At 33.1% G+C, this 12,019-nt stretch overlaps 1 protein-coding gene across 11 annotated transcripts in view; it reads right to left on the reverse strand.

Annotated features, from left to right (window-relative positions):
• LOC118197749 (uncharacterized) overlaps nt 1-12,019 on the reverse strand; it is a 183,771-nt gene that overhangs the window by 85,753 nt on the left and 85,999 nt on the right. The gene's annotated exons all lie outside the window — the stretch shown is intronic.

A 12,019-nucleotide genomic window follows, 5' to 3' on the forward strand; every position in this document is an offset into this window, starting at 1 on the left:
GATTACAGCGCAGTGCGCTGTAATTTATTATTTTCAAACCCTATTCTTAGATCTACAATTAAATAGGTGTGCCTGACTAAAGCTCAGCTGATTTTATCTAAACATAATTTAATTTCTTACCTGCTTTTTGAAAAATTTCGCGAAATAATTTTTAAAATAAAGACAAGGAAAAAAGAGAGTGGATCTCATCGTCGAATGAATGAACAAGTGCACGTATGGCATTAGAATTTTATTTTATTTTTTGTTAATATTCTTTTTTATAATTACCATAAAGAATATACCATGAAGTAAATAACTGGAACTGTTATTACATTCGGCATACCTTATTACTTACTGAATTTGGTAAATTTGCATTTTCGTCGGTGCTAATTCAAAATTATGGAATTGTCAATATGTTTTTTAATTTTAGTTTCACCTTGAAAAAATTTCCACCTGAACTGTCTGAATTATGAGGCAATGTTGCATACTTAAATTACCGAGTGCATGTAAGCTATTAAAATATAAAGCTGAAACTGACTGAAACCCATTATAACATAAGCTGCCATAACGATATTAATTAAGCACCTTTAAACGCTATTCTCCCTTTGATAAATATAAATATATTAATTTCTAATTTAAATAATAGTTTACATTAATAGCTATGTAATGTGATTACAAATATTGTTAATTCTTCTTTTACGTTTTGCCAAAAATTATTCTTTTCCGCTTTTTTTTTTTTTTTTTTTTTTTTATTACGGAAGCCAATAACAGCAGATCTTCACTACACGTTGTATAATTTTAGATCGTGATGCAATCGGAAGAAAGATCTCATTAAACTTATTTATTTTTAATTTCACGCCTTTATAGCTTTATGAGAGGGATGTACTCATGCGTTTAAACTACAGTACAGTTAATTTTAAATCTGAATTTTTCCAAATTCGTCCATAAGACACTGATTAAAGTATTAATTAAATCGTTTAAATGTCGTAAATCGTTAATCGTAATAATACAAACAAACAAAAATTAATTAATAATTGCAGATATGTGTTATCTTGTTTAAGTAAATTATGGAAAATAAAAACAATTTAAAATAAAAATTTTGAAATTTTTTTTTATTCAAGAATACCAATATTGTCATAAATGCAATGCATCATTTCCATTTTATATATCACGAGTAGTTTCTAAGTTAGCAGAAAACTGATATTTTGTTTCAAAAATTTTGACTAGAGATACAATTAAAAGTTTGCTTGTTTTTCGTTTAAAAATTTATTCAAAGTCGTTTAAAAATAAGTTATTTGACTGATTTAAAAAAAAAAAAAAAAAAAAAAAACTCATTGCAATTTGAAAAAAAAAAAAAAACCTCATTGCAATTTGAAAAAAAAATAAATACAGAAATAAAATAAATACATTCTGAGTCTTTATTAAACATTAAAAAATTCAGTTTTTTGGATTTTAGTGAAACTAACAATTCAATTTCTGATGCAGATGATTGGTTTTGTCTTCACTCATTGATGTACAAACATAACAACGCTTTTTATTACGAAGTTTTCAACTAAGGTTACCTGCTTCTTATAAAATCCTCGAGAGGGCGCCACGAGACGTTTGGCGATTCCAAAGAACTCGGTTTACGTGCTGATTTTCAAAAAGATAAATTATTTAAGCTCTTAACACAATAATTGCCTCTCACAATAATTGGAAATTTTTAGGAATTACAGCGATAACGTATTTAAGGGTAGGAGTAATAAAGCCCTGTACCTTCGAAAACTGGGTAAAAGAAAAAGGGAGAGACCAATTTTTTTTTTAAGAAATAAATCCGATGTATCTTTATATATAAATGAGTAATTTTAATTGTCTCTAAATAAATCAACAAATGAATAAATTAACGATTTTGAAAGCAATAAACAATTTGCATAATTTAATCTTCAATAACCTACTACTGAAGAATTTTTTGTTTAGCTTAATTCGACAATTTTAATAAATTTGTTTCGTAACTTAGTATTTAATTTAAAAAGAAATTAATTAAACAATCATTTTGCTATAAAAATTATCGCATTCCCCAATGCTTGCTCTTGGTGTGTAACTGGTAGCACGTTAACTGGCCAACGTAATATGTGTACATTAGGTTTTTTTTCTATGTACCATTAGGTTATGTGTGTACATTAGGTACATTCGTCGAATGCTCATGTAAACATTCAAAGACTATTTTACTTTTTGTAGTTAATAAAAATGTACTAAACATGTATTTAAGGATTTTATTCACAAATGAATACATATCATTAATGCGAATCTTCAGTTACCTAGAACCTTCTCAAGAATATCTTATAAATGCTCCCGAATTACAACGATGTATAACTTTCTTCTTAAATATTATATAGTCGATTCCGATTCTCTTTTAAACTCAGTGAACCAAATGACCAAGACTATCAAAATCCAATATCGTGAGAAAGCAACGACGCTATCGTAATCTTGTCGATATTTAATTACATGCCAGTCCTTGCAAAATCAGTGTTTGCGATACTACACCCGATTGTGCTTGTTACAGTAAATAAATAAAAATTAAAGTAAATATTCTACCTGCAAGACCACTGTAAAATACAGCCTAAATTAACATTAAATATACAGCTATTCTTTGAATATTACCTGTTAATAATAACTTACAAAAACAACACATAATTGTTGTTAATATAAGAGCAAAAAGAGCCGATGCTTTTCTAAAAGGGAAAGTGAACTTACTTCGTCTGCAGTTTTAAGATTTTACCTTTTGACTAATATCTTCTTTTAAGCTGTATTTTTCTTACCTCCACTTCAAACCATTCTCTCTCTCTCCCGGATATACTTCCACCGATCGCCGATTGGTTAAGACCGTTGAACATAGTAATTCAACCCGGGTTCGAATCCGGACGTTGTAAAATCAAGCTTCGAATCTTATGAAATTAAAGTTAACATTTATCTACAACTAATAAAGAAATTTAACATAAAAGCAAGTTATAAAAATGGCTAGCGGCGGTCTCCCCATACTAAGCTAAAACGGAACTCCAAAATTCGTTGACACAATTTGTATTGCCGGATGCGTACAATTTAATAATAAGTAAAGGCTCAGAAATAGCATTTCTAACATCCTCCCGCCTTTCTAAAGTGACAGCTTTACAAACATTTAACAAAATTAAGTGTTCAAAAGTTCTTAATGATCAAGTCTTTCCTTCGGTCGAACGACTCTCACGAAAAGTATTTATATGGATGTTTCTCCAATACAATTTGAGAAAACATTCTTTTTTCAAAATGCTGAATTAAAGTTTTCCTTTCTTCGATAGTTCCTTCAGTCTTACAATTAATTTCTAAAGTTTCTGTATAGGTCTTAAATGATACCCATTAGCTGGTTTTAACCAGTTATAAACTATTTTTAACTGCATCAACATCGCTAGGTTTAGGTTATTTAAGCAGTCCAAGATATTACTCTTTAAATCCCATTTACAGTTGTTCTCCGATAGCTTGGAGATGATTTAATCTTTTCACCGAGGTAACTGCTTCGATGTGATCTACCAGGTTGCTGAACTTCAGCAACATTATAACTGATGGTTCATTAAATTTATCGTACCACTGAAAAGACTACTAGAAAATTCTTCCTCGTAAAGTTCAGTTTTATCCTTCTCGTTGGTAAGTTTATTTTCAGCAATGACATTAGTTTTCTTTACTTAACATAGGCACTTTTAGGCGGTTTAACAAATGTGTCTTCGATTGCAGAATCCAAATCTTCATATTTTTCATCTTCATTCAAAGGAGGTTTATTGTTATCTATTTTCCTTTCATTTACATGTTTACGAACTTCAGTTTCGAAACTGTCAGTATCTAATTTAGAACATTCTCCATTTACATTTTCATACTGAGATGACACATTTTTATCTATAGGAGAAAGTGGATTCAAATCTGAACATTTTTTTTTGGGGGGGGGTCGTTGTCTGTGTTTTCATTAATGCCTTTTAAAGATTCATTTTTATAAGTGAACACAGAGCTTCTCGTATCCTACTTTTCGGATGTTTCATTAGATCTTGTGTTATCTTCAGAATATTCCTGAATTGCGTCAGTCTTCCTACTGCCACAAATAACATCACTCTCAGTTTCACTTGCATCATTAGATAATTCTGTTAAAACTTCCTGGTTATTTTCCAAGGGTGGATACCCTTCGATCCAGGGTAATTTTCTTGACAACCAGCTGTCTTTCTTTCAGAGAAACAATAATAGCTGCACAGTCCTGAGAAGAATGTGTCGATTTATTACAAAAAAATTACAGTACATCTTTATTTACATTATTATTATGTGAAAAAACTAATGTTGCAGCACTCAATAAAGTATTCGACATCTTATTTTTACACATAACCCGTAAACTAGATTTATGTTCTTTGGATTCAAAAGAAATGTTTCTTACTTTTACTCGTTCCTCTTCTCCAGCTTCCATTTTTAAAAATTCCAGTAACTTACATAAGCAATGATCAGGAATTTTAGTAGAAGCCTTTTTTGTTACTCAGTATCTTTCCCAGATCTTAAAAATGTTTTCTGGAATCGCTGACTTAACTAGTGGGAAAAGTATCGCTGCATATTTTTCTTTAGTTATGCCTAAAGATTCTAAAGCATGCATCTGTGATTCTAGTTTGTCATGAAGTTGAGAAATTGGAATATGTTTTCCTTTTAGTAGAACTAAAGATAATAATTCACGAACTTAAAAAAAAATCTTCCTTCCTATATCTGGATTTTAAAAGTTCTATAGCTTTCTCATTATTTTCTTTTGACGGTAGGAAACCTTCAATTAATTTATACCGTGATGACCCAGGATTCATTCTAAGTCTCAAATATTCAAATTTATCTTCATTGGATATAGAATGATCATTATGGATTATTGTAAACTAGCCCAAGTTGCCAATTCCAATTTCTTAAATCTCCATCAAATTTTGTTAATTCTGTCTTAAGTAATTTTATCTGAGCCCAATCCGAGATTCAGTTTCAAAATCTAAGTATACTACATTTTGCACTTTGGCAGCTGAGGAAGTTCGTTCGGTAGTTAAACCATCGAAACTAGTCCTGGAAAATTTGCAAGTATAACGCGGATTTTTTTGTTTGACTTCTAAAATAATTGTTGTTTGGCATGTTTTCTAAGTATTCTGTTTCAGCAAAGATTCTTTAGTCTTAAGAAATTTTAATTCGTACTCACCGCATTTTATCATTTCTTCTTCCAAATTAGCTTTTGTTATATTTTTAGCTTTCAGAAGCTCTAAGTGAATGGAATTTAGACCATTAATCTTTTTGCATATTATTTTCAATGCTTCAAATCTTGCTTTAAGTTCTGTTGTATCCCCTCTTCTAGAAAAAAGTTTTTCTAAACTGCGCCAACTGTAAATAATCGCCGAAGAACCGTTCGTTGAGTCGTATCCATTGTTTATCTTTGATTCGAAATAGCCTTGCCAACGGACGCCAATTGTAAAATCAAGCTTCGAATAGCATAAAATTAAAGGTAAACATTTATTTACAACTAATAAAGAAGAAATTTATCATAAGAAATGCAAGTTACAAAAATGGCCAGCGGCGATCTCCACGTACTAAGCTAAAACGGAACTACAAAATTCGTAAACACAATTTTTATTGCCAGATTCCTACAGCTGAATAAGTAAAGGCTTAGAAATAGTATTTCTATCAGACCGATTGGTTAAAATCATTTAATATTGTAATTCCAACGCGAGTTCGAATCCAGGTGAACGTGATTGGTTTCCCTCATGTGCAATGCGAAACTGAAGCTAATTAAATGTAATTTTATAAATTATCCTGCTGATGCGATAAGCTGATGTTGTCTGATTTGATGCGATAAGTTACCGTTGGTTGTAATCCGTTAGTTTATTTTTAGGGTTTCTTGAAGAGAAAAGCTGTTCATTTAAAATCCTACACTCGCAAACCTGCAGGGAGAGGGTTCTTTTCTTATTTTATTTTATTTTTTTTTAAAGCCCAAAGGCGGGTTAGTCCAGAAGGGCTATTAATTTCGTTTTGGCATTTTGCGTCGATTCACCTTCCGCATTGATTCACTTTTCAAACTGTTGCCACCAAATATTACAGCCCTGTATTATATTTAAAGAAATTAAATAATGAAGAATCTACATAAATGTGTGTATGTTTGTGATAAAACAACGGTACCTAGAGCCATCAAATTTTGAATAACGTAATCCTCCAGCGAATATGGGCATCTGGAAATCCGAATTTGGAATTTGTTTTATTATCTATTTCCTATTTTGTAAAACTTTAACGAATATTTAATTAACAAACTCAACGATTTCAAAGCGAGCAATGACAACATTATACGGGGGGGGGAGGAATTATCTCCAGCGCTGAAGGCTTTTAGTTTTTTTTTTTTTTTTTTTTTTTTTTTTTTTAAGAGGGACGTACAGAAAAAGCCTATTTTTTAGAGGGAAATGCCGGAGATTGCCTCTGACTATGCAACTGTCATTAGCATTCAGCAAGTAATATGAAGCAAAATAAGATGGGTCCTCACTTTTTACTTTTATTATCAAACTGTCTCATGGGATAAGAGTGTGCAAGATATGACGATCTAATCGAGACGCATGTCATTGCAAATTCTTGATCTGAGACAGTAACAACAAGAAAATTAATAATAATAAAGTCAACAATCAAGAAAGAATGTTAATTATGCAATCATTCTACTAAAGTCTTCAACGCGAAATCGTTAGCCAGCTGACAGATTTGCCAGAGGGGAAAAAAAAAAAAAAAGACATTTGTAAACGATAACGACCAATTAAAAAAATTTCATGGATGGCTTAAACATTTTTATGCCTAAAATGTGCATGATCATCGCCAAAATGGTACGCCCTTGGCGCAAACGTTGGCGCCATATGTCGTGTCTTAGTCAAGTCACGTGCGAAATACTTCGTTTCTTACGCACTTTTCTTTAGCGAGACGTCAGGAAAGCGACAAGGGTATCGTTTGTCGGCAGATGCTGCAACATCAGAACTTCCCCCCCCTTCCATGTGCATCCTGATCGACCACTGCTTTTTTGCTCCGATACAGTTTTCATTTAGCGTAGATTCTGTAAGAGGTAAATGCATACTTACGCACAGTTGCTGATAATAGCATTTTAGTCAAATTGTAAGCATAATGAATGCAGTAGTAATGCGTAAATAAGAGAAAGTATTCGTAAGAAAATGAGCATTTAATAAAGCTTCTCAGTATAATTCGTTTTGTGAATTCCAGTAATGCAATTAAAGGTTCTTGCGCAGATCACAGATTTTAGTACTCTTGAAACTTTGAGAAAAAGCAAGAAAATACACTTCTGATAATAAATAATAAAGAATTACTTAGAAGTAATACAACAATCTGAATGAGTGTGTGTGTGTGTGATTATGGCAAAGCCTCGAGGGCTATCTGCCTAAGGGGAGGGATGCCTTCGTGGAGGACTTTCTAAGGGAAACTGGCTCGTATACACGTTACACATGGGCAAAACCACGAAAACGCCCATGCAGCCAGCCCGTTCGCGGGATTCGAATCTCGGACCGAACTACCAGTGTTCAGCGATTTTACCGCTCGGCCGCTGGTGGGCCTCAATCTGAATGAAAAATACTGTGTTATAAAATGTTACTTTCTGTAGTAATTTCTTCGAAATTTTTGTCGCATGTAATGCTCCTTTCAAACGATTTTGAAAACATTTCTTGCCAAATTATACCGATCGGCAAATAACCACTTCTTCTGGACATGAAGGATAATTCACAAACCTTATGAAAATTTGACCTTTTAGTTTGGCATGCTACGTTAATGAATTTGTAGAGTCATTAGGTTATTTTGATGCTGGAGTACATGAAAAATTAGCAAACCTTCGACGGGAATCGAACCACGGACCTCTGGAATACGCGCACAGCGTGCAGACCACCACACCACGAAGGCATGCAGAAAGGAGGGAGAAATTACCTTATAGACTACGCCTTTCAAAGGTCGACTGTGAAATATTCTGACACAGAACTTAGCATTTAATAAGCCTTTTCCCATTTATCTGAAATAAAAATCTTTATTTAAGTAATTTTTAAATTTTTAAAACTTATGTTAAAGCAAATTTTATCAGCAACTCATGCATGACACAGAAAACGTTTAAAGGACGATTTCTTAAAAGCATTTATGTCTAATCTCGAACTTCCTATTATAGCGAATTTTAATTATAGATACGAAACCAAATTATGCTGACCACACCTATTAAAGTAGCAGCCCCTTGAAAATTTAAGCTAAGCATTTTGATTTCATTCTAAAAAAGATTAAATTCGTATTTCATATGTTCATTCTTTTGAGCGACTTTCTAATTTTATTGGAAAGATTTGTATAATTAATTAAACAACTCTTTTTGAGGGGAGGGGGTAAATTAATATTTTATAATATCCTTTACTTTGCAGGAGAAAAATAAAGTCGAATCAGTCTTCCATATTATCTCACATGTTATAGTTCAGTTTGAGGGAAAAAAATAATTGTTTTCAATGTTTTTAAAGCTCTAACCATTCACTAATGCTGACTGCATTTTCTGCATCTGTATCTAAATATAAAATACGAGTTTGAACTAAAAAATCAGGTTGCAACCATTTGCCATACATGTTATGCCTGTTGCTTCATTTCATTTTTTAATAATAATTAGAAGCCATAGTACATCAGTGTTAAATAATTTTTATAATTTCTGCTATGAAATTTAATTTAATTAAATAACCGTAAATTAAAATGAAAGAACCGTCTTCCAAGAATAAAATTTGAAAGTTTTACTATTGTTTTATTGTCATTTTAAATAGAATGTCGAAGACGGAAATTTCAAGCTTCCTGAATAAACTAATAACTATTAATACTTATTAGGCAAGGAAGTTATTTATTAATAAACGCATTTCATTTTCCTTTAAGTTAATTTGGAATTTTTTTTTTAATAAAGAGCAACATTTTGTCTTTCCAATTGATGTTTATCTCAGTATTTAATTTTTAAGCAATATCAAATCTATATGAATTCTATTGTATGCTGTGTAACTTCGTCTAAAATATCATAAAATATCATCAAATGGAGAAAACGCAAGTTGTCTGCTCTACAGAAGTCAGTGCTTCTAATTAATGAGCTAAATTTTGCAAACCCTCGCCAAATGTAAGCAAACTGAAGACATCGGACTTAAGAAAAAGTCAATTTCCGGGATTTTGATAGCTGTACTATAAGTGGCGATACTTATAGTGGCGATACAAAATGCTTAGCGCAGGGGACCCCCTTGTAAAATGTAAATTCTATTTTGGACCTCGTATATAAACTCGCCGGCCCCATGAGGCTCTCAAGTTGAGTATAGATGGGTTAAAGTAAATTTATGAAATCAGTCATATACATGTAATAGGCAGAGTTATTGAGAAACTATGCAACAAATTTAAAATAGAAATTTTCGTGAAAACTCTTGAAACCGGTCATTTTGATTAGTTCATGAACCTAGTGTTAACAGTCGGAATGAAAGCACTTACAGCAACGCATTTGACTTGACGTATATAAATTGTTGGTACGTGCAAGCACAAGAAAAATGTAACTTCAGCAAGAATTTTTCCCTAGTGACGTGTTTCACGTAAGCGCGTTGGAGCCGTTCCGTCAGAAACCAGATCCTTCACAATCACAAAAAGAGCCGCTTCTCCTCTTTATCGAGAGTGACCTAATATTTCAGAATTTTGGCAACATCAGATTAAGGAAATCATCCACCCAATTCGGCATCTTTACAGGGAAAATTTTAGCGCACAATCACGAAGCGCTCCTTCATCTAATCCCTCCGGATCAGTTGTTATCGAACCTCGGCATCAAATACGGCAGTGTGAGACAGCAGAAAAGCATTTTTAATTATCTGTCTCATCGCTACGAAACCACTTGTCGAACCCATGACTTTGCAGTGAAACTACCTGACAGTGAGAATTTTTATCAGCTCATCGCAATTATAATTTATTATGTAAAAGTACACAAGATTCAGCACCAGCGATTTTTAGGTGGGGCTTACAAATTTTGAGTTTAATTGATTTTTATGTAAACCAGGCATGGCCAAATTGGGACCTTTTCAGACTTTTAAACTGTGGCTTGTGTGCCATGAAGTCCTTTAGCCTCTTAATGAGACTGCCTTGTATCAAACAAGGTAGTTTTACTTTCAAAAATCGCATTTTGAAGCAGAATCCGTACAACGACAGGTGTCTTTATGAATTAAAATTATTTTTAAAATTACATTATACGCGTAATTGTTTAATATACAGCAATACGTCGCACAGTCCGGCTTCGAATTTAGTTCAGATTTTGTATAATCAGGTTAGAAAGTTTCAAAACAGACTAAATTTTAATACAGAAAAATAAATTCTGAAAAATTAGTAGACAAAATTATTTTAATGCATTAATGATCATTTCTTCTTTTACACAATCAAGTCTAAGTGCTCGATTTTTAGCGAAGGCGCAGTGAATTTTTCAAAGGCTGCTGCAAGTGCTAGCTCCATATGTCTTTATAACCTGAGTTCTGTGCCAATGAATGCCTCATTAAAGAGTCAATTCATAAAGTTGCACAAGCGATGCACAAGCTTTCCTATATTTCCCATACATCTTCTGATAAATACTTGCTGGTTTTTCTGTAAATATCCGAAAATTTTATAGCTGACCTATCCTTCTCTTCCGACAACCAACAACAGCTCCCTTCCAACAACCAACAATGACTGCTCAATCATAATTGCGCAGTCATTGTTGGTTGTTGTTTTTTAAGTCAGATTTCTATCACATCGACGAGCCTGACAGTTCAAACTAAGACACATATCCTATATATAGTAGAGTGGCCTGAAAAACAACTTTTTTTTCCTTCTTCTGAAAATTTAGATCGCTTACGTGTGAAAAAGTTATCTTTTGGTAACCACGTTTACAATGCAAAATTTTTCCCTAATTAGATTTGACTTTTGGCGGTCCAAATATTCCGGAAAATTTCAGCTTTACGTCAAATTTCAAATCTGAAATATGATCTATATCTTGGTTACACAAAATATATACATTTTCAATTTAATATGAAGCTTTATAAGCTTATAAATCCATATGAGCCATAAGGTTTCGTTTTATTTGACTATGGCAAAGCTAACTAAGGCTATCTGCCTCGGGAAGGGATGCCCTAGCGGAGGACTTTCTAAGGGAAACTGCTCGCATACACGTTACACATGGTAAAATCCACCAAAAACGCTCAGCCATCCATCCCTGGGCCCACCAGCGGCCGAGCGGTAAAATCGCTGAACACTGGTAGTTCGAATCCCGCGAACGGGCTGGCTGCATGGGTGCTTTCATGGTAACGTGTATACGAGCCAGTTTCCCTTAGAAAGTCCTCCACGAAGGCATCCCTCCCCTTCGGCAGATAGCCCTAGTGTGCTCTGCCGTAATTAAATACATTAAAATACCATCCATCCCTGTCACTTGGGTCCGAACCCAGATCGGAATTACCAATGTTCAGCTACCGCTCGGCCAATGGTGAGCCATATACGGAGGCTGTTCGCACATTTTTCAGACGATGTTCATTGTATTTATAGAAATATTTTATCTAAAATTTTTGTGTTTTAAATGTTCTGTTTGATAACCCTTATTCTTCACTATCTTTTTACACCATAATTTCCAAGACAGTAAAGCCTTTTATAATATCAAAAGGGGTATTGTATTCTATTCCTCTTGAACAGCTTTCCAAAATCCAAGGACGGTTGTAGGTCGACGTTTGAACTCCGGTTTTTTAAAGTTCAAAAGAGCAAAAATCCATGGGTGACACATTAGAAGATTTAGTAGGGATATGAGTGAAGAGTATGGCCTTGATAACCGTTTCTTGTTCAATATTTTTCAGGAAATTAATATTGGAATTTCACACTATTTTCTTTGTCTTGATGCAGTTCCACTGATTGATTGATGGCACTGTGAGTAAGAAGGAGTTTTTGATTTAAAAACAGGGTATAAAATATGTTACTGATAACATGTACAATTGATCTTAACACTTTTCTCTACTCTCTTTAT

This window comes from Stegodyphus dumicola, chromosome X2 (assembly GCF_044657685.1).
Source record: "Stegodyphus dumicola isolate Sdum_Otavi_A_Nest chromosome X2, ASM4465768v1".
NCBI lineage: Eukaryota > Metazoa > Arthropoda > Arachnida > Araneae > Eresidae > Stegodyphus > Stegodyphus dumicola.